The 23,071-nt window shown below is 43.0% G+C and overlaps 2 long non-coding RNA genes and 1 pseudogene across 3 annotated transcripts; 2 read left to right on the forward strand and 1 right to left on the reverse strand.

Annotated features, from left to right (window-relative positions):
• Positions 1 to 1,064: 1,064 nt before the first annotated feature.
• Positions 1,065 to 3,453, reverse strand: LOC129818295 (rhomboid domain-containing protein 2-like; annotated as a pseudogene).
• Positions 3,454 to 4,354: 901 nt separating this feature from the next.
• LOC129819176 (uncharacterized) lies at positions 4,355 to 4,787 on the forward strand. Its single transcript, XR_008754036.1, has 3 exons — positions 4,355 to 4,430; positions 4,563 to 4,601; positions 4,713 to 4,787. It is a non-coding gene; the product is annotated as an uncharacterized LOC129819176 (long non-coding RNA).
• Positions 4,788 to 14,878: 10,091 nt separating this feature from the next.
• Positions 14,879 to 22,507, forward strand: LOC129819073 (uncharacterized). Of its 2 annotated transcripts, XR_008754008.1 has the most exons (7): positions 14,879 to 14,943; positions 15,069 to 15,262; positions 16,924 to 16,964; positions 17,471 to 17,588; positions 19,880 to 19,940; positions 20,174 to 20,297; positions 20,438 to 22,507. It is a non-coding gene; the product is annotated as an uncharacterized LOC129819073 (long non-coding RNA). The 2 variants fall into 2 exon arrangements; XR_008754009.1 differs by lacking the exon at positions 16,924 to 16,964.
• Positions 22,508 to 23,071: the final 564 nt, after the last annotated feature.

A 23,071-nucleotide genomic window follows, 5' to 3' on the forward strand; every position in this document is an offset into this window, starting at 1 on the left:
CATTACTGATATCGAATAACGTGTTCCATCATGACCTGTTACATGACTCTTACCACTTGATCCAGTTGTTTATGCAAAATAGCTATTTGTATATAAACAGTATAACTTGAAAACATGCATTCTCTGTAAAGAAATAATAATCATTGATTTGCTATACTTAGTCTTGGTTGTAATTTATGGCTTCTCTTTACTGTGCACAACGACCAATTATTATTTACTTATTTTTTGTACTTTTATTTTTAAAAATCTCCCACAATTTTCAATTGGTAGTTACAGTCTTGTCCCATCGCTGCAACTCCCCTATGGACTCGGGAGAAGCGAAGGTCAAGAGCCATGCATCCTCCGAAACAGGACCCTGCTAAGCTGCACTTCACTGCTTCTTGACACACTGCTCGCTTAACACGGAAGCCGCACCAATGTGTTGGAGGAAACACCGTCCAGCTGGTGACCAAAGTCAGCGGGGCCATTTGTGCGCCGCCTCATGGTACTCCCGGTCACGGCCAGCTGTGACACAACCTGAGATCGAACCTGGGTCTGTTGTGACACCTCGAGCACTGCCTTGCAGTGCCTTAGACCGCTGCGCCACTCGGGAGGCCCAACTACCTCATTTTATAAAGATTACATCATAATCTTCCCTTGTAGCCCACACTCTTGATAACCTCAACCACTGCTCCCTCCTCCAGAATTTACAATAATGTTGAATGATGCAATGTCCAACAAACTACATGTAATGGATCTAATTTGTTGGTGAGTGGATGCTATTTCATTTCATTGCTGTAAGTAGTTAAGGAAAGAAAAACGGAATACGTCAGTTTCTACCGTATGTGTAGAACAACACAAAGTACAAGCCAAAAGGAGTGGTCTTACAATCAACTGACAATCAAAACCTTCTTGCATTGATTTGACCCTGAACATTCAGAGTCTGATTGACTCTTCAAACCAAAATCATCAGTGAAGAAACCGTGTACCTTTTAAGTTCTGCCTCAAACCCCATGTCCAAGTATATTACATTTCAACATATAACAAATGAGAGAGCTCTGTCATTCAATGAGTTTTCTACATCATCAATCTGTCAATGAAGACACAGGTGCCCCTGGGTGAACCATCACAGACTCGGGCATGTTTGCTGTGAAACTCTGGCGGGCACTGGCAGACAGACTGGAGAGAATGTTGAGAATGTAGATGTTGAGCCACTGGAGCCCAGTGACTGCTGGTTTGAGAGGCAGATGTCTGCCAATGACTGTGTCCGTGACTATGTCCATGACCTTGACTGTGGCTGCAGCTGTGTTCATGTTTGTGACTTTACCCAAAGCTATGCTTGAGGGCATATCCATGGTTGTGAACATAATAACCTGAGAACTGAACAGGGCTCCCCTGTGTATAGTAGGAGTGGGCCCAGCCTTCAAAAGTCTTTGGCGTGGTCTCGGTAGCCTGTAGGTTGGAGGAAACTGGAGCGTAGGCTTGGACTGGGTAGAAATGAGTCTGCAACCAATGAGAATGTGGAGAGATTACAGAGAGCTTATCTAACTAAACAGTGATTCTCTATCTAATCATGGGGGACCACAAGGTGCCTATTGTACAGTATTCAATTACAGCTGAGGATCATCTATTGAAACTGCTCCTCATTATAATGTAGTACATCATGTACTCTGGCTTGCACCCAGCAACCATTTTAATTAATTCCCTCTCGTCTTGTAGGATAAATGATGCGTCTAGTGCTTTCTCAGTACTCAGTGTGGGTGGACCATCTTCCTTCTCTTGCTCTTCTCTCTATTGATGCAGGGTCATACAGGGCATCAATATTCAGGGATGCAACTTTCACTGGTGATGGGGGGGACATGTCCACCTTCTGAAATTGCATTTTTGCCCCCCCCCCCCAGATTTATCATTGAAAGGTGATACAAAACGAGGCAAAGGTGTGCTTTAGGGCCATGAGGACGCTGTTGGGTAGGCTGTTTGGAGTATTTATCCAACCGGATGAAAAAACAAACACTTCTAAAACCAAAGTTGTCCCTCAGCAGCCTGAAAGGCATCTTCTTGTCCAGCACTGATGCTCTAGCATCAGACATGTCTAGAAGTGGGTGCCAGCCCTTTCCGTATGTTTCACCAGAGCAAGATAAGGAGAATGTGTGACACAGTGATGGTAGAGTTTCCTAACCAAACATCCCATTATGTTCAGCATGAGGACTCAACACACATTTCAAGCATATTATTTATTTTTATTTAACTTTTATTTAACTAGGCAAGTCAGTTAAAAACAAATTCTTATTTACAATGATGGCCTTCCCTGGCCAAACCCAGACAGAGCTGGGCCAATTGTGCATCGCCCTATGGGATTTCGACTCACGACCGGATGTGATACAGTCTGGATTCGAACCAGGGACTGTAAACTGAGATGCAGTGCCTTAGACCACAGTGCCGCACATAAACACATTACCACTCAACTACACTACTAAGCACACTTAAAGATGTGACATACTGCAGTGTATCACGGTTATTTTCAACCACAATAAGGTTGGAGTAATGATAGAGATCCCCCATGCGATGATTGGGTTGCAGAAGAAGACAGTGTGTGGGACCAAAAGTGTTACGATGACCAGAAACAGCCATTTCAGGCCTAACATGGGTACGCTGACCCCAAAAAGAAAGCCCTTAACCATAAGTGAGTACACTGTGGCCATACCCATATGTGAGAGGGATACAGGAACTAACACCTCCACTTGATTCTGGGCAGATGCACCAAACAGTACCAGCCCCAGGATTGTGTACAACACCCCTGTGTACAACACCCCAAACAGTGTCCACACTCTAATCAATCCCACCAGAACCCCAAATGCTGAGGAGTAGCTGGGTCACTGTCTTGTGGTGGAAGGAGTATGTGATGAGCTTGTGTACCACAAAGGAAGAGGAGAGGATTAAAACTGAAATAAACGGGGTGAGAGACATCCGCGGCATTGATGTGTTGTGCTCTAGCTTGCTGCTGTAGCCTACTGGCACCATGTTACATCATTAACGTTAGCTACGAGTTGTAGCAAGATAGATAACGTTACAACAGTCCCATTCAAAGTAGCTAGCTACAGTAGCTACCGAGCATATGATTCTTAAATCACGCTGTCCCTCCTTGCTAACGTACCATGCCCATTGGCAAAAACTGTAGTTCCAAGACTTTAGACATCCTCTGATAAACCGAAATATGTAGTGACAGTAAACAAAACAAATTATACTATAACGACAGCAACAATGACACTTGTTAGCCTGAACTCAGGAGTACAACTCTTGAACCTCGGGTAATCATTTTGATGCTCAGTGCATACTTGTCAAACTACTATAGGATAATCAAGCACAATACAAAATGTCAGTTACGACACTTTTCCTCCAATATTGCACAACACTTGAGCCAAGACTTGAGTAGCTAGCTTGCTAAACCAAAACAAAAGTACTGGACCTCCGCATTTGGACGAATCACTTTCACAACCACAAAGTTACTCTTGCGCAGATCATGATGTGCGCTAAGGCAGTGCTGCACTTAAAGACATTTCCACCTGCTGGCTTGTGCCTGAAATGTGATGACCAAAGAGTCCTCAACAGCTCATTTGAGTTAGATAGAAAGCTAGATAGATATATTTGATTTGACAGTTTAATAAAATAATAAAAAACGTTTAATTAAATAAAACATGACAGGCCAGGGACAACACAATAAAGTAAACGGCTTCCATTGTGGTCCCTTAATGTTACTCAAAGTAAAACAATAATACAAAAAATATTTGGCAAGGAATGGTTTCTTTCTATTGATATCATGTTGGCCTATCTATGTAAAACGTCCAACCAACCATCACTCAGTCAGTAGGTTATAATAAGCACATCACGTTCGTTATTGAGCTACAACCAGTGAGAAGATGATACCACCAGTCCGGCTCCAAACAGGCCTTTTTCTTGTGACGTATTATGCGCAGTCATAAAGCTGTGACCTAAAATGACGTAACCATGCATTCATTCACCACATAAAATGTGTTCAGATTTTATTTAATCTGTACAATAGTTTTCTTCAATCAGGTTGTTGCAGGTAATCTTTGGCCTTTTGGGGCACCTCCTTCCCAACATAAATATACATATATAGGGAATAGGGTGCCATTTGGGATGCCAACTTTGTGTGTGTGTCTGTGTGTGAGTCAGGGTGTGTTTTGTGTCAATTAATTGATGGAAATGTTTCCCTCAGAAAGAAAGATGGATCGTAATGATGAGAGAATAAAAAGAGCTTTAAGACGCCGCCCTTATGTGGTAAATATAAAATATTTGTTTGTTTTGTCCTGTTTTTGTTATATTATCACATTTTAAATTGAGTGTTGTGTTGACAGTTGAAACCAGTGAGGGGGAACAGCCCTGATTCCGTGTTGTGGCCAACCGGCAAGGTGCACAGAAGGCCAAAGCCTGTAAGTCATATCTGACCTGAAACAAAAACACATACACATTAGTTATGCATTCTGCATGTACAAACTGCAGTTATCAGAATTAAAGCAAATGCAGATATCCCTATCTAACCGCATTGAATGCTGTCTTGACAGTCTACTTCAGTGCAGACCCCTCAGATCCACAAAAGGCCTGTAAGTCACATTCAAATTCAACCACATAACAGTACTTATATTATTTATTGATACACAATTCAAGGCCAAAATGACCAAAGAAGTGTTGAATTCATTCTTTACTGTTAACAGCCAATCATTGTGAGCTATGGGCAGGACCAAACATCTGGGGATGGATGGAGCGTCAATCCAGAGCCTCTCAGCCAGGTCAGACATATCTGCTGTTCCCATAGAGACACAACAGATAGATCCATCTGTTGATTCATATGGCCATTTTGGTTGGCTTGGTTGAATTGACAATCATCCATTTGAGATGCTAAAGAATCCTATACTATGGAAGGTCTTTAGCCCCATCCCTAATGTTATGGGAGTTGCATTTATTGCATTTTCAGTTACCCATGTATTGCTCACTACTTGTACAACCATGTTGGATTGCCTACGTATTCCACATTTCCTTGAGGGTCAATGCCAGTGTATTCTATGGCTGTCATGAGTACATGCCTTTCTCTGTCTACTCAGTCTGGAAGGGTGACTCGGCTGATAGAGAGAAAAAATGATGACGTGATCTCATCCTCCAGTTCGGATGACTTTTCAATCTACTCCTTCACTGACTGTGAATCGGAGGTAAGAGTTGTACCCTACCGTCCATGTCTTTCTTGAGTGACATCACTGTGAGGAGGATGGTCTTTGACTAGTTGACTCTGATACACAGTGTGATGATGAGGGTCATGAAAGGAGGACACCACCTCTGAAAGTTGAGAATGGAAAGGTGACAAAGCTTGACGTGAGGGATATGGACGAGGATGATGATCTGTCTCTCCACTCCTTCGATGAGTCAGACTTCCTGGTAAGTTCTGCATATATATATATTTTTTTATATATACATGGGGGATTGGAAATGATGCAGGTAATTACTTATTGAGTGTAGTCATGTATCTGCAATGTGTATAGAGTAGTTAGAAAGTATTTCTACAGATTGTGTTGAAGATAGCACTTTCCTATATGTTACTTTACTTTCTGGTCCTACAGAGCCCAGGGAAGGTCTCAGGTCCTGTATCTGTCAAGAATGGCCTCTCTCCTCTTGTGACCTCAGCACACCGGACCCTGGCTGAAGCCCTGCCCTCTGCTGTAGGCTCTCCCTACCCAGTAAATGTCCCAAGAACTCTGACTCCTCTCAGCCCTGTCATTATCGCTCTGCACCGAACAGAGAACTTCCCATACCGCCACAGCCCTCGCCTGGCTCCCATCACCAACCTGAGCGAGACCGGCAGGAAGCTGCTCCAGGAAATGGCTGGAGTGGCACCACAGGTGAGAGGAAATACGAGAAGGGAATATTGGCCGTAAGTCCTTCTATAGTATAGCATAAGTTCTTCTATAGTATAGTATAGCTCAAGAGAAGAGAAAACCCATAAGCTTACATTACTTTATCTCCTTGTCCAAAATATTCAGGAAGGGAAGGTCAATAATAAAAAGAAGGGCAAGGCCAAAAAAGTAGTAAAACAAGAGAAGGCCAGTAAGATACAACAGATGGGAAATGTTGGAGAAAGTAAGGAGGAGGACAAGGAAGAGGAAAAGAAGAGTCTGAGGAAGAGGTGAGGAAATAGAGGAGGGAGAAGTGGAACATAACCAGGGAATACTAGACTAGAGAGTTAGAGAAATAGAATGAGGTAGCAGAGAAAGAGCAGCTATCTGATGTGTAAGTGCAAACTTAAGCAATAAGGCACGAGGAGGTGTGGTATATGGCCAATATATCACGGCTAAGGGCTGTTCTTTAGCACGACGCAACACGGAGTGCCTGGATACAGCCCTTAGCCGTGGTATATTGGCCATATACCAAAAATCGTGGAGGGGCCTTATTGCTATTACTAACTGGTTACCAACGTAATAAAAGCAGTAAAAATAAATGTTTTGTCATATTCGTGGTATACGGTCTGTTATAAACTGGGTGGTTTGAGCCCTGAATGCTGATTGGCTGACAGCCGTGGTATATCAGACCGTGTACCACAGGTATGACAAAGCATTTAATTTGACTGCTCTAATTACGTTGTTAACCAGTTCATAATAGCAATAAGAAACCTTGGGGGTTTGTGGTATATGGCCAATATACCACGGCTAAGGGCTGTATCCAGGCACTCCGTGTTGTGCTTAAGAACAGCCCTTAGCTGTGGTATATTGGCCATATACCACACCCCCTCATGCCTTGTTGCTTAAATATACCACAGCTTTCAGCCAATCAGCATTCAGGGTTCGAACAACCCAGTTTATAATACTATTTATTCTCCTGTGGTTTTTGATTGACAGGTTTCTTCAGTGGCTGCTGCCCAAACTGAGATGTTCAAAGAAATAATGGCCAACTATTACTTCTACCACACACACACACACACACACACACACAGATTTTGAGTATTGGTTACTCCTACAACACACACAAATATAATTTCAGAGACAGGAACTATGATTAGCAAAATACATATATTGGTCTCATTCTTATATTTTGAGACATGCAGCATTATTAACATAAAAAAATGATATTGATCCCCATACAGCCTATGATAATGAGTTGGATTTACATGTTTAGGCTTGGAAATATAGCCAGGAGAAGCAGGGTCAACACCTCTACTCATGCCATAAGTGCCATGACATCTTTAGTAACCACAGAGAGATAAGACCTCTGTCTCCACAGTCTCATTTAAAGGACAGCACCAACCTTAGGGCAGTGTCACTGGTATTGGGGTCTTAGGTCTCCTTTGGCCAACGTGAAGAGGTGAGGGCCCCTTACTGGTCTCCTTGCAATATCTGGTCTCCCACACAGAGATGGAAATCTCCACCTGTTTAGACCCTGGAGGATATGCCTTCAGATGAGAGATGCAGAACGTAAAAGCTTCAAACACATTGATATGCAAATTCAGAACCATTGTACACTGAAGTGGAGCATGCATCTGGTCTGAAGCATGTCAAAATAGTGCAAATGAACTGGGACTGGAGGACTGTATCACATTTAAACTAAATGAGCATGTATGCTGTTTACATTTACATTTAAGTCATTTAGCAGACGCTCTTATCCAGAGCGACTTACAAATTGGTGCATTCACCTTATGATATCCAGTGGAACAACCACTTTACAATAGTGCATCTAACTCTTTTAAGGGGGGGGGGGTTAGAAGGATTACTTTATCCTATCCTAGGTATTCCTTAAAGAGGTGGGGTTTCAGGTGTCTCCGGAAGGTGGTGATTGACTCCGCTGACCTGGCGTCGTGAGGGAGTTTGTTCCACCATTGGGGTGCCAGAGCAGCGAACAGTTTTGACTGGACTGAGCGGGAACTGTACTTCCTCAGTGGTAGGGAGGCGAGCAGGCCAGAGGTGGATGAACGCAGTGCCCTTGTTTGGGTGTAGGGCCTGATCAGAGCCTGAAGGTACGGAGGTGCCGTTCCCCTCACAGCTCCGTAGGCAAGCACCATGGTCTTGTAGCGGATGCGAGCTTCAACTGGAAGCCAGTGGAGAGAGCGGAGGAGCGGGGTGACGTGAGAGAACTTGGGAAAGTTGAACACCAGACGGGCTGCGGCGTTCTGAATGAGTTGTAGGGGTTTAATGGCACAGGCAGGGAGCCCAGCCAACAGCGAGTTGCAGTAATCCAGACGGGAGATGACAAGTGCCTGGATTAGGACCTGCGCCGCTTCCTGCGTGAGGCAGGGTCGTACTCTGCGAATGTTGTAGAGCATGAACCTACAGGAACGGGTCACCGCCTTGATGTTAGTTGAGAACGACAGGGTGTTGTCCAGGATCACGCCAAGGTTCTTAGCACTCTGGGAGGAGGACACAATGGAGTTGTCAACCGTGATGGCGAGATCATGGAACGGGCAGTCCTTCCCCGGGAGGAAGAGCAGCTCCGTCTTGCCGAGGTTCAGCTTGAGGTGGTGATCCGTCATCCACACTGATATGTCTGCCAGACATACAGAGATGCGATTCACCACCTGGTTATCAGAGGGGGGAAAGGAGAAGATTAATTGTGTGTCATCTGCATAGCAATGATAGGAGAGACCATGTGTTTGAAACGTGCATTTCCAATAAAGCTTTTTAAATTGCAATTATTTGTGTCAGACAGATTTTTGTCTTAATTAATTACATCAGGGGTTCTTAAACTTTTTACAGCAAGGGAATATTATTGTACTGATATTATCTTACCTGTTATCGGTGGGGGGGGGGGGGGGTTATTCTGCTGCTCTGGAATGTATTCCTCGGTAGGTGGCGGTAGTGAACCAATAAATAGTTGGATTGCTCGCCAGACACCCAACCAGGCGGGCAGACTGTAGTTACCAATGCACGAGCAGACGCTTGTGAAAATAACTAGCTACAAAATTGGCTAAATGCCTGCTGCTGTATACAGAGCGCGCGTGTGTGTATGTTGCCAACCTAGCTAGTTAGCTAGCCATCAATAAAGTTCCTGACGTTACAACATGGCAGACGGCTGGAGCACCGACATCGGAGAGGCTGCCTACCGTTCCCGGGATGTTGTCAAAAACCTTACAATTAAGTAAGTTGCAGTTGGCCTTTGTGTGGCTTTTATTCCTTGCATTGCTATACAAGCAAGACACTGTCTTTAGCTATTGTTAGCTCTCAAAGCAGATGATGATAAACACCCAGTATATTGCTTGACCTGATCCCTGAGTTTGCCATGAAAACATGGCATTTGTTTATATTTACAATGGTGTTTACAGGATCTGTATTCAGAGAGTCACCTTCACAGCAGCCCTCTCTCAACACCTTCAGCAGCAGGTTTTTGACTCAACAGAAGAGGGGAGGCATTGAGCTGGACACCCTCAACTCACAGGCTCAATCAGGTATTAACACTGTTTTGAAACAGAAAGATGTTAGATGCTTCTTAGTTGAGTAGATGTTATTTTCGTGGTGGCTAGATATGGACCAGAACATCATGGTTTTGTTTTCAGCTGGAGATGGTGAGGAGGAGTTAGTGGTAGGCAGGCAGGAGAAGCTGTTCAGTCAGGTAGGTCCTCTACCAGTGTCCTTTTAACAAATAAGACTACACTGTTTAGAATAGTTTGATGTTGCATAGTAAGTTGTGTGTGTGTGTGTGTGTGTGTATGTGTATGTGTGTGTGTATGTGTGTGTGTGTGTGTGTACGCGCAATATGAAGTGGTTTTGTTCCAGAGTGAGTCAGTATGCCAGACTCCACTGGAGAGACAATGCCACACAGAGATCATGGCTCTGGAGCGGGCAGACGGAACTGCAGGATTTTCACCTACACTGATTCTGACTGCTATATCAATTGGGAAGGGGTGGGTTTCTACTGAATCTCCATTTCTGTAATGGTTCTATAACCACAGACGCTGGGAGAGGGGCAGCAAGTACAGGCTGAGGATTTACTAATAAATAGACATGAAACTAAAGAAGAACAGAGTCTGGACAAGAGAAACAAAACATTATCAATGCAGACACAGGAATGAAACTGAGGAAGTGACAGATATAGGGGAGGCAATCAATGACGTGATGGAGTCCAGGTGAGTCCGATGAAGCGCTGGTTCGTGTAACGATGGTGACAGATGTGTGTAACGATGAGCAGCCTGGAGACCTCGTGCTCCAGAGAGGGGGAGTGGGAGCAGATGTGACAATTTCATTATTCAAAACAAAGCATTTACCTAATTTCTGTCCCAAAGAAACGTGAGTGTTTTAAAGCTGTTTTTGATATACTCATTACAGGATTCCCAGAGTATGGTGACGCAGGTCAAGTACAACCCTACCTTCCTGGCACATAGGATGGCCAATGCCAGACACAGACGACATGACAGACACCCAGTGTAGGTCCCTGTTACTCACCAAAGTGAATTATTATTAAAGTGAATGTAATTGAAGCAACATTGATGTGTGATGTGCTGCTTTGAAGACAAACAGTGTACCGGTATGTTCACATTACACCATACCCTTGTATGCAAAATGTGTTTGTGGTATTCTGTTGGTCTGCAGTGACAGCACCGTCCCCAAGTTCAGGCTGATTACCTGGGAGCCCTCGAAGGACTTTATGAAGATCAGCCACGTGGTCAACACACCTGTACAGACCATGCACATCATGGGGGACCTGGGACCACCAGGCAAGTGAGTAGCACAAGGGAAAAAAACACTATGTAGCCTGTGTACTTATTACACTGCTTTGTATGTAATAACTTTGAAGTACATTCCAATTCAGGAATTGAAAAGTGGCATTGTATTCTTGTATTCCTCAGACTTGGCCAAAACGAGAAGGAATGCTTGTTGTGCACGATAAGAGCAGATGGAAATGGAGTGATTACCATCAAACCAGACTTAAACAAAGTTGTTTCATCAGCAAAGGTCATCTCAAGTCTGATTTTATTTGTCACATGCCGAATACAACAGGTGTAGTAGACCTTACAGTGAAATGCTTATTTACAAGCCCTTAACCAACTGCAGTTTAAGAAAAATAAGTGTCAAGTAAAAAATAATTATTTTGGACCTAGACTTGGTGCTCCGGTACAGCTTGCCGTGCGGTAGCAGAGAGAACCTTCTATGACTAGGGTGGCTTGAGTCTTTGACAATTTTTAGGGCCTTATTCTGACACCACCTGGTATAGTGGTCCTGGATGGCAGGAAGCTTGGCCCCGGTGATGTACTAGGACATACTCACTACCCTCTGTAGTGCCTTGCAGTCAAAGTCTGAGCAGTTGCCATACCAGGCAGTGATTCAACCAGTCAGGATGCTCTCGATGGTGAAGCTGTAGAATTTTTTGAGGATCGAGGACCCTAGAGGTGCCCCCGTGTTGAGGATCAGCGTGGCGGATGTGTTGTTACCTACCCTTACCACCTGGGGGCGGCCCGTCAGGAGGTCCAGGATCCAGTTGCAGAGGGAGGTGTTTAGTCCCAGGGTCCTTAGCTTAGTGATGAGCTTTGAGGGCGCTATGGTGTTAAACGCTGAGATGTAGTCAATGAATAGCAGTCTCACATAGGTGCTTATTTTGTCCATGTGTGGAGTGCAATAGAGATTGCATCATCTGTGGATCTGTTGGGGCGGTATGCAAATTGAAGTGGGTCTAGGTTTTCTAGGATAATGGTGTTGTGAGCCATGGCCAGCCTTTCAACGCACTTCATGGCTACAGATGTGAGTGCTACGGGTCGGTAGTCATTTAGGCAGGTTACCTTAGTGTTCTTGGGCACAGGTACTACTATTACAGACTCCGACAGGGAGAGGTTGAAAATGTCAGTGAAGACGACTGCCTGTTGGTCAGAGCATGCTCGGAGTACACGGCCTGGTAATCTATCTGGCCCTGCGGCCTTATGAATGTTGACCTGTTTAAAGGTCTTACATAGGCTGCGGAGAGCATGATCACACAGTCATCCGGAACAGCTGATGCTCTCATGCATGTTTCAGTGTTACTTGCCTTGAAGCGAGCATAGAAGTTATTTAGCTCGTCTGGTAGGCTCGTGTCACTGGGCAGCTCTCGGTTGTGCTTCCCTTTGTAGTCTGTAATAGTTTGCAAGCCCTGCCACATCCGACGAGCGACGGAGCCGGTGTAGTATGATTCGATCTTAGTCCTGTATTGACACTTTGCCTGTTTGATGGTTCATCGGAGGGCATAGCGGGATTTCTTAAAAGCTTCCGTGTTAGAGTCCCGCTCCTTGAAAGCGGAAGCTCTACCCTTTAGCTCTGTGCGGATGTTGCCTGTAATCCATGGCTTCTGGTTGGGGTATATACCTATAGTCACTGTGGGGACGACGTCATTGATCCACGTATTGATGAAGCCAGTGATTGATGTGGTGTACTCCTCAATGCCATCGGAAGAATCCCAGGAACATATTCCAGTCTGTGCAAGCAAAACAGTTCTGTAGTTTAGCATCTGCTTCATCTGACCACTTTTTTATAGACTGAGTCACTGATGCTTCCTGCTTTCATTTTTTCTTGTAAGCAGGAATCAGGAGGATAGAATTATGGTCAGATTTGCCAAATGGAGGGCGAGGGAGAGCTTTGTACGCATCTCTCTGTGGGGAGTAAAGGTGGTCTAGAGTTCGGTTTTTCCCCCCTCTGGTTGCACATTTAACATGCTGGTTGAAATTAGGTCAAACTGATTTAAGTGTCCCTCCAGTAATGTCCCCGGCCACTAGGAGCGCTACCTCTGGATGAGCGTTTTCCTGTTTGCTAATGGCGGTATTCAGCTCAGTGAGTGCGGTCTTAGTGCCAGCATCGGTCTGTGTGTCGACAGCTATGAAAAATATAGATGGAAACTTTCTAGGTAGATAGTGTTGTCTGCAGCTTATCATGAGATGCTCAGGCGAGCAAAACCTTGAGACTTCCTTGGATATCGTGCACCAGATGCTGTTCTATCCTGCCGATAGTGTATAACCCGCCAGCTGTATGTTATTAATGACGTCGTTCAGCCACGACTCTGTGAAGCATAAGATATTACAGTTTTTAAGGTCCCGTTGGTAGGATATATGTGCTTTTAGTTCGTCCCATTTATTTTCCAGCTATTGTACGTTGGCTAACAGTACGGATGGAAAAGGCAGATTAGCCATTCGTCGCCTGATCCTCACAAGGCACCCCGATCTCCTTCTGCGAAATCTACATATTTTTTCCTACGAATGACAAGGATGAAGGCCTGTTCAGGTGTCTGGAGTAAATCCCTCTCGTCTGACTCATTACAGAAAAATTCTTTGTCCAATTCAAGGTGGGTAATCGCTGTTCTGATGTCCAGAAGCTCTTTTCGGTCATAAGAGACGGTAGCAGCAACATTATGTACAGAATAAATTTCAAACAATGCGAAAAAACTAACAAAATAGCATGGCTGGTTAAGAGCCAATAAAACGTCAGGCATCCTCTCTGGCGCCAGTACAACTTTATAAGTCCATGTTACGGGGAACAAAGATAATTTGTTTTTCTGAAGGGTTTGGTCACAGATCTGCCAGTTCAGATCAAATTCCACATCTTGTTGCCTGCCTCAGGACTCAAACCAGTGACCTTTCAGTTACTGGACTAATTCTCTATCTTCCACCTTCTAACTTATTTTTTTATTTCTCATTTATTTAACCAGGTAGGCTGGTTGACAACAAGTTCTCATTTACAACTGCGACCTGGCATCGGCGTCCTAGGCAAAGTTCCCTTTACACTATCCCATGTGCGTGTCTCATGATCTGTTAATGAAGTAGTCCTGCCTGTAAGTTTAATATCAGTGTCACCCTCAGCTCAGGAGGGCATTACATCTTGGTCTAATGGTCAAGCCACTGGTTTTTCCCATGGGAGGCCCGGGTACAGATCCTGCCCATGAAATATGCACACCTCTCCCAAAGCAAAATTCCACTACCACCAATGTAGTGTTTTTTTTGCAAACAGCAATGGTGTAATGCCCCTTTTGTCTCAAACCCGGGTCTCCCTGCCCGTAGGCAAACAAATATATTTTAGTGAATTCAGGAGTTCGCCCCAAACAGGTTTTGAACCTGGGTCCATCAACTGTCAAGCCAACACCTTAAGTGCTACGCCAAGATGCCCAAACCTTTCGTTGAGGTCGCTCGGTGTTGGATTAAGGTTGCTACATTACCTCCTTCCTTGGGGAGAGCATGCCCCCACACTTCTTTATAGCAAGTCTCTCACATGTACACATCTTTGATGGCTTCACAGGCACTATCCCACTTCTGATACCAATGTAACAAATTTGGGGGTAGCTCCAACTGGGACTTGAACCCCGGTCCAGTGACTAGCAAGCCAACACCTTATCCATTACCTCAAGAGATCAGAAGGTGTTAAGTGTTGGGTTAAGCTTGCTACAATATATACTTATATAGGGCAATGTGTGATCTGGGTGAGGCAGCATTGCCACTAGTGCTCCCAACACAGCCAAACACCTTCTTAACCTTACCTAACCTAAAGTCAAATACATTTAGACAAACCACCATGTGAGCAGCAAGTTTAGGGTTAATGGAGTGAAGTGGGTGATGGGTAGGACCACCAGTATGAACTATATGTCTATGAAGGTATTACAAACAGGATGGATGCTCTTCATCAACACCATCTTTTCTGTGAACCTAGATCATTTACATTTACATTTACATTATTTAGCAGACGCTCTTATCCAGAGCGACTTACAAATTGGAAAGTTCATACATATTCATCCTGGTCCCCCCGTGGGAATTGAACCCACAACCCTGGCGTTGCAAGCGCCATGCTCTACCAACTGAGCCACACGGGACATATCTATCGATATGTCCCGGGATATCGGGATATCACGGGATATCGGGATATCAGCACGGGATATCGGGCCACGGGATACGGGATCAGCACGGGATATCAGCAATCAATCAACAAGACTAATGAAATGGAGCAAATGAAGACGTTAGATCTGCTAAAGGTAATATATTATATTCTGAAACTCATTTCTTAGTGGTAGAGCTTGTATATGATCTGTCAATCCTGAGAGGGACGCTCTCTCTCCTCCCCTTCCCCCCATCTCTCTTTGCATGTGCCGGGGCGAAGTTTCCCCTAGATACAGATCTAGGATCAGCTTCCCCTCCCCAAACCCAACAAGGACCACTAGCGGGGGGAATTCAAACCTGATCCAAAGCCAGGGTCTATTTGGGGAACTTGTCCCATCCCCCACAACTCTACATGTGGATGCGGCTTTCTCCAGCTCACCATGCTCACAAAGAAAACAGCAGTGCATTTCAGCTGTAAGTATTTTGAAGTTATGAAAGAGATTTGCGTCAGTTCAAATCTGGCATCAGGACAAAATGTGATTCATAGTCACCGAATATATTTTAAGTATTTTAATTAAACTCAAACGATAAATGGTAAATGCAATTTTCGTATATACGGGTTCACTGGATCTCCGCGCAGGGTAGATCAGAGAACTGTGGAATGTACTCAAAATAGTAGTTTTATACTATGACAAGTTTATTCTCAACTTGTCCAGTTGGCCTATCATAGTAGTGGTTTAGCATGGTTCATACTCTTGCTCCTCCTTTGTGGACCCCCAAACCTGTCCAAGCCCCTTGGCGTTTTCCTTCTCCACATCTGGTTGTTGGGTAGAGCAGCTCCATCTTGTGTCCCCCTCGACCATTCACTGAAACAGTTCCTAATATGGTATTGTCCAGTATTCTAAACTCCTGGTTGGTCTAGAGAGATGCACCCCTCCTTTCTCCAGACTGTCCACAGCTTTTATGGCCTGTGGTGGTCAGTTTTTACACACCTACCCCCCTCTGTATTATGTGTGTGTGTGCAACAAAACATAATTCACCTTCAATCAATATGCTAACAGCCTATAGTGCATAAACATAAATCCTAACAGTTACTAGCGATATTATTTTAAATTAATTTACCTAGCTCCGTTATTATTCAACAATAACTCGGCCAATGTAGTTGTAGCGGGCCACATTTCGTCGATGCCTGGAAAAGTATTAGCTATGGTGAAGCATTATGTTAGCTAGCTAGCAGCATTTTTCCTGGCTATACTGATAGGTTAATTAGCCGGCTAGCTGCTAAAGGTTGCTGGAGTAGACATTAATACATTCCGGAATTGATTATTATTGCCTTGCTTATCTTTGCTATGATGTTTTAGATGTTCTCATATGAAAACATTTTGTGTTGTGCATAATGTTAAATTCCATACGAGTAATGTTAAACTAGCTACTGGTAGCTAGCTACATTGTATTGCAAATGTGGTCCTAGCTCGGCAACGTTAGCTTTCCTGTGGCAGGACGAGTTATTTGCGCAACTCACAATGTGAGACATTTTGTTTAGAGGTGATTGTATTTTGAAATGGCAGCTAGGGATAGGCATTTGGAATATTTCACTATTCAAATATGGATATCCGGATGGTCCAAATACATTTCTTTATTTTGGGAAAATATGTTTTGTTTGCAGCAGGACTGGCAGAGACAGTGCGGTGCTAGAAGGGAAGGTTTGATTGGGAGAGACAGTTGTTGCTGCCATAGGTAATCTGTCATACTATACATTTATTAAAGACATGTCTATTTTAAAATTGTTCTCGTCAGAATGTAGTAGAGTTAAAATGGTTATTCCATCAAACTTCAAATTATTAGAATAGTACACAACGCAGAACAGAACAACCAGGTTGAGGGTCAGTGGCCAAAGCCCGCGAACAGGAATATTCCAAGTTCAGACAGAGGGGGGGAGTCAGATCGCTATGATCGCCAGGAACTTTACTTTTGGTGTCTATTTTTAATTGTTACGCTACTGGTGCTGCCTGTTGATGTTAGGTAGGCAGCTACAGTAGCTGAATGATGTTAACATCTTCGGGTTTTATTTCATTAAATGTATTTTATTTCATCCGTGTGCTTGTCACCTACTAACACCCTGGTACTACCCGTAGCTCCCGCTCTCCTCAGTCCGAGAAAACACTGAGAGAGAAAGGTATGTGTTGTAGATTACTCCTTTGTAGAAGTCCATAACGTGAAATAAATAAAACATCCCAATGTTAATGCTGTAGATATTGTTATAAGGGGGTGTGAGGCTATTGAAACATGTCACTCAGAGTTTTATTGTTGTTATTAATGTAGTTTACAGAGTGCTAAAAGTGCTGCTGTTGCTAGCTAGCATGCCTTTCTGTGATGCAGACGGTTAGCTAAGCTGCCGACTGGTGTTGGCGTTGCATTATGGGAGATGTAGTTTGGTCCTCTAACGTCTGAATGGAATATATATGCGATTTCACGTTGTAACTTGTTTATGTTGCAGTGTTTTTTGTACATGAGTTGTTGTATTTTGGTACTGTCAACACTGAAAGCACCTAGCAATGTATTGGGGATGTGAGACAGGATATGTGTTTTGCCTTTCTTCATGCTCCTGTGTAGAACAACTTGTCAGATGGTGCATTGGAGACTGATGTGTTCCTGTCCTGTCTTTTCACAATAATATTGCAGATCAACATAAAAGCCTAAAAGACAGCCGTGGTGTCGTTCTTCATTTCTTGGTTCTCCTGTGGTACATAAGAAACCCGCTACAAGAACATGGATAAAAGCAGGAATCTCTCGTGCCAAGGTATGTAGCCAACCGTCAACCACCCCCCCATTTCCTGCATTTTAACCTGTTAAGGCTAGGGGGTGCTGTTGTCACTATTTATGGAAATCGTGTAATTTTTGAAACGGCTTCCTACAAACTTCTTGATCGTACAATATGCATATTATTATTATTATTGGATAGAAAACAGTCTATAGTTTCTATTGCCGTTGAAATTTTGTCTCTAAGTGTAACAGAACTCATTCTACAGCAATTTCCCTGACATGGAGTCAGATTTCACACATTTTGGCCCCTGTTCTGGAGTCAGTTTTAAGGCCACTGTTATTCCTATGAGTATACGGACACTGCTTACGTCTTCCCCTGGATGCCTTTACGTGATGACGCTTTGAATGGTATCGATTGCCCAATCACAGCCACTATAAATGAAAAAATCCTGTAGGTAGGAACTCTTTTCTAGGTGCGTCATGCGCGCGGAGGATACCGACCTACTGTTTTTCCAAGCATTAGTGTAGCCAGTTATATTTCTCCGGTCATATTTTTTACTCGTTATAGGAGTTAAAAACATCATAAGGTAGTTAATTTAAAGCGTTTTATAGCAATTTATATCCGTTTAGTGCGATTTTGGGACATTTATTTCTGAGCCACTGTGAATCTCTGGGCACCGTTCCAATTCATGCCGAACGCAATGTGCATTTCTGCATGGCAAGAGGACAGCTTTCGACCAAAAGACGATTAGACCCAAGAAAGGATTCTTTGACCAAGATTCTGATGGAAGAACAGCTCAAAGTAGGAACAATTTATTATGATAAATCGTGTTTCTGTCGAAAAATGTTAGTGGCTTAGGACGCCATTTTTTTTAACTTGGCTTCGCTTAGCGCAAACTGTATTGAAAAGTAAGGATAATTTAAAAAATGTAATTCCGCGATTGTATTAAGAATTAAATTGTCTATCAATCGCTGTCCACCCTATATTTTTTAGTCACGTTTATGAGTATTTATGTATACGACTAGATCACTGTCTAATATGGCGCACGACATATTCTGACCAGCTGGGCTACTTTTCTCATTGTCTAACCATGATTTTGGTGGCTAAATATGCACATTTTCGAACAAACTGTATATGTATGTTGTAATGTGATGTTACAGGAGTGTCATCTGAAGAATTCTGAGAAGGTTAGTGAAAAAATTAATATATTTTGGCGATGTTTACGTTATCGCTCTCTTTGGCTAGAATCAATGCTGGTGTAATGTTTACACATGTGCTATGCTAATATAACGATTTATTGTGTTTTCGCTGTAAGACACTTAGAAAATCTGAAATATTGTCTGTATTCACAGGATCTGTATCTTTCGATTAGTGTATGCTGTGTATTTTTACGAAATGTTTGATGATTAGTAGTTAGGTAAACACGTTGCTCATTGTAATTGTTCTAGTCCATTTGTGACGGTGGGTGCAATTGTAAACTATGACATCTACCTGAAATATGCACATTTTTCTAACAAAACCTATCCTATACCATAAATATGTTATCAGACTGTCATCTGAGGAGGTTTTTTCTTGGTTGGTGGCTATCAATATCTTAGTTTAGCCGAATTGGTGATAGCTACTGGTGTTGGTGGACAAAGAAAAAATGGTGGATTATGCTAATGTGTTTAGCTAATAGATTTACATCTTTACATATTGTGTCTTCCCTGTAAAACATTTTAAAAATCGGACATGTTGGCTGGATTCACAAGATCTGTGTCTTTCATTAGCTGTATTGGACTTTAATGTGTGAAAGTTAAATATTTAAAAAAATATATATTTTTGAATTTCGCGGCTCTGCCTTTTCAGTGGGGGTGGGGGGGTGGTGCCGCTAGCGGCACCCCGGGGCTAGACAGGTTAAAGTGGCAATCGGCAGTTGCAAAATCAATTTTTGGACATGCAATTTAATGATATATAACCATTGATTCTTGAAGAATATAACTTATAATGCCTCATGAGCTTAGTTCAACTGTTGTACCCCATCAGAACTCAACATATAAGCATGTTTTACTTCAATGTGGGTAAACAAAATGTAAACAAACACTATATCGCCTCAAAACATGGTTAAACATGAATCAATCCACTAATGGGAGGGAAATATAGCCTCAATTAGCTGTTATTGGCAGAGAGATCTCAAACTCTTTGTTATTGGTCTATTAACTTAGACCACCTGGGGATGTCACCAAGCAAGCCACCAATGCAAAACCTGCTGATTTAGAATGTCTTATGTAGATTGTATTTTCAATCAGCAACTATCAGGAAGTTACACTGATACATTTTTTTCATAGATTCATCAGCTGTTATACAAATATGAAACAAAACACCAGCTGAGTGGCACCGGCTGCATCAGTGAGTATGAACCTGACAGCGAAAGCTCGAGTGACAGGTGTTCAGAACTTACTCGGCCTGGTAAATTTGTGATGGTAGACACCGGCTGCTTTCGTAAAGCAAGGGATCAGCCGCAGTCTACCGTCAAACTTACCAGGCTGAGTGAGTTCTGAACAAAAATGTAATGTTGTTGCTTGCTAATATGTGGATTTCTTGTTACTCTTATGTATGTTCCATCTTTTTGTGTTTTACAGGCAAGCCTGGGAAAGAACTGAAAAAACGCACTAAAGAGTCAAGACAGACACCAGAAAGAGACCCAAGAAGACTTGGACGCAGGATCAGAGGACAGCGAGGGATGTTCAGAAAACACTCAGTCCGGTAAGTTGGTGAGGGTACACTTTGAGACTGCTTACCTGACACGGAGGAAGTCTTTTCTTTTTATCTCCTCTCCCTTACCTCCCTATGCCCTATTGTGTTGGACCATCATGTGTTTTAATCTTTCCTTTGTTTGCGATTAGGTTTGGAGAATGACTTCTCAACCCAAGAGGCCTAAGAGCAGCTGTGAGAGAGCATCAGTTTGGAAGCATTTGGGAAAATGTAGTGCTAAAGAAGGTTCCCGGCAAAGAGGGTTGCCTGTTATGGGTCAGAGCCAGCTCTCAAAAAAGAACATGTAAAGACAAAAAAACCTGGTGCTCAACAAAATGCAAACATACAAGGCTCTCCGCAGCCAGTAAAAGGCTAGCATGCCACGAAGCTGAAGTTCACACAGGTGAATGGGAGTGTTGTAAAAGACAAAAAGCTTTTTAGACATAGCTCTAAAATGCAGGTCCTAGTTGAGCTTGTGGGCTTGTTCTGCTCTTTTTTTCTTTTGTGGTGGAAAACTTAAGTGTGTCGAGCATAACACGTCAACCCTGTTACCAATAGATAAAGGCTAGACAATTCTTAGCAATTTTATTTTTGTCTGAAACTTCCAATTCAATGCTAGCTGTGGGATGGATCCTGGTTCAAGTCCAGGCTCTGTCGCAGCCGGCTGCGACCTGGAGACCCATAGATTGGTGCACAATTGTCCCAGCGTCATCCTGGTTAGGGGAGGGTTTTTATTTATTTTCGTTTTTTATTTTTGTTTTTATTCATTTGAATATGGTCTTTATAACAGAAGGTAAAATTAGGTGAACTTTTAGTTATGAATATGAACTGGCAATATTCTAGTGGCCATTCTTCGTTGCAATAAGCCCATGAAATAATATCAGTTTTTATGATGCTGGTAAAGATAGTACCTTTACCTAACTTCGCAGTGTAGCCTATAGGTTATACACTGTGTGTACAAAATAATAAGGACACCTTCCTAATATTTAGTTAGCCCATCCACCCCCTTTTGTCCTCAGAACAGCCTCAATTTATCAGGGCATGGATTCTACAAGGTGTTGAAAGTGTTCCACAGGGATGCAGGCCCATGTTGATGCCAATGCTTCCCACAGTTGTCAAGTTGGCTGGATGTCCTTTGGTTGGTGGAACATGAGCGTGAAAAACCCTTCAGTGTTGCAGTTCTTGACACAAACCGGTGTGCCTGGCACCTACTACCATACTCCGTTCAAAGGCAGTTGAATCTTTTGTTTTGCCCGTTTACCCTCTGAATGGCACACATACACTATCCATGTCTCCAGGCTTAAAAATCATTCTTTAACCTGTCCTGTCCCCTTCATCTACAAGTGACATCAATAAGGGATCATAGCTTTCACTTGGATTCACCTGGTCAGTCTGTCATGGAAATAGCAGGTGTCCTTAATATTTTGTACACTTAGTGTAAATTTCACAATAATTATACATTTATGGATTTTGTTATGTAGCCTATTGTTGTCACTTTATTGAACCTGTCTGCAACCCACCTGCCTGGGGACTGCGGGTTGTGAGACAATCCTTGCATGTTCTGCAGCCTTGTAAAAATAGGGAGAGGATGACTGGGATGCAGTTTGGCATTTATTGTCATGAATCTTGCCCTGGCGGCAGTTCTGCAAAAAGTGGTCACAAGCTGGCACAGGCATAAAGTAATAATATCTGATTTGAAACCTAACCTTAACCCTAACCACACTGCTAATCCTTACCTTAAATTAAGACCATAAAACACAATTATTTTCCACAAATATTTACAATATAGCCAGTTTTGACTTAGCAGCTGCCATATCTTGAGGAAATTGCGCAGTTCTGCCTCCAGGGCAATATTCATGACAAACTTCAAGCTGCGACTGGGAGAGGGAATGTAAAACCGATAACGAAATTGTTTTGACAATTAACATACATTTTATTATGAAAAGTACAATATATCCATGTACACATCAGATAGCTGCTCTTTCTCTGCTACCTCATTCAATTTCTCTAATTCTCTAGTTTAGTATTCCCTGGTTATGTTCCAATTCTCCCTCTATTTCCTCACCTCTTCCTCAGACTCTTCTTTTCCTCTTTCTTGTCCTCCTTACTTTCTCCATTATTTTCCATCTGTTGTATCTTACTGGCCTTCTCTTGCTTCACAAGTTTTTTGGCTTTGCCCTTCTTTTTCTTATTGACCTTCCCTTCCTGAATATTTTGGACAAGGAGATAAAGTAATGTAAGCTTATGGGTTTTCTCTTCTCTTAAACTATACTATACTATAGAAGGACTTATGCTATACTATAGAAGGACTTATGACCAATATTCCCTTCTTGTATTTCCTCTCACCTGTGGGGCCACTCCAGCCATTTCCTGGAGCAGCTTCCTGCCGGTCTCGTTTTTTGGCTTTGCCCTTCTTTTTCTAATTGACCTTCCCTTCCTGAATATTTTGGACAAGGAGATAAAGTTTGTAAGCTTATGGGTTTTCTCTTGAGCTACTATATCTAGAGCTATACTATACCGTAGAAGGTCATATGGCCAATATTCCCTTCTTGTATTTCCTCTCACCTGTGTAGGCCACTCCTGCCATTTCCTGGAGCTGCTTCCTGCCGGTCTTGCTCAGGTTGGTGATAGGGGCCAAGCGAGGCATGTGGCGGTATGGGAAGTTCTATAGTGCTGAGGTCACAAGAGGAGAGAGGCCAGTGTGGCCAGAAACAGGACCAGAGACCTCCCCTGGGCTTTGTAGTACCAGAAAGTAAAGTCAAATATCAGGAAAATGCTATGTTAAA

Source organism: Salvelinus fontinalis, chromosome 21 (assembly GCF_029448725.1).
Source record: "Salvelinus fontinalis isolate EN_2023a chromosome 21, ASM2944872v1, whole genome shotgun sequence".
Classification (NCBI taxonomy): domain Eukaryota; kingdom Metazoa; phylum Chordata; class Actinopteri; order Salmoniformes; family Salmonidae; genus Salvelinus; species Salvelinus fontinalis.